This window comes from Otolemur garnettii, unplaced genomic scaffold (genome assembly GCF_000181295.1).
Source record: "Otolemur garnettii isolate 467f Iridium unplaced genomic scaffold, OtoGar3 scaffold00062, whole genome shotgun sequence".
Lineage (NCBI taxonomy): Eukaryota > Metazoa > Chordata > Mammalia > Primates > Galagidae > Otolemur > Otolemur garnettii.
The window spans coordinates 6793997-6794413 of NW_003852457.1; positions in this window are offsets into that span (position 1 = coordinate 6793997).

Consider the following 417-nt stretch of genomic DNA (forward strand, 5'->3'; position numbering starts at 1 on the left):
GGGGTGCGTGTGCACATGAAATGCCCTTCACCTTAAAACCGGACAAAGAAACCGGGGTGCGTGTGCACATGAAATGCTCTTCACCTTAAAACTGGAGGAAATTCAGTCATTTGAGACAACATGGATAAACCTAAAGAATATTTTAAGTGAAATCGCCAGGCACGAAAAGACAAGTGCCACATGATCTCACTTGTATATGGAGGAGCTCATGGAGAGGGAATGGGGAGAGGTTAGTTGAAGATATAAAATTTCAGTTGAACATGAAGACTAGGTTTGAGAGATTTATTGTATAACGTGCTGACTGTGGTTAATAATAATGTATTTTATGCTTGAAAATTACTGTGCGAATTTAGTTTTTCCCACCACACACACACAGACATGTGAGGTGATAGGTGTTTTAATTATCTTATTGCACAC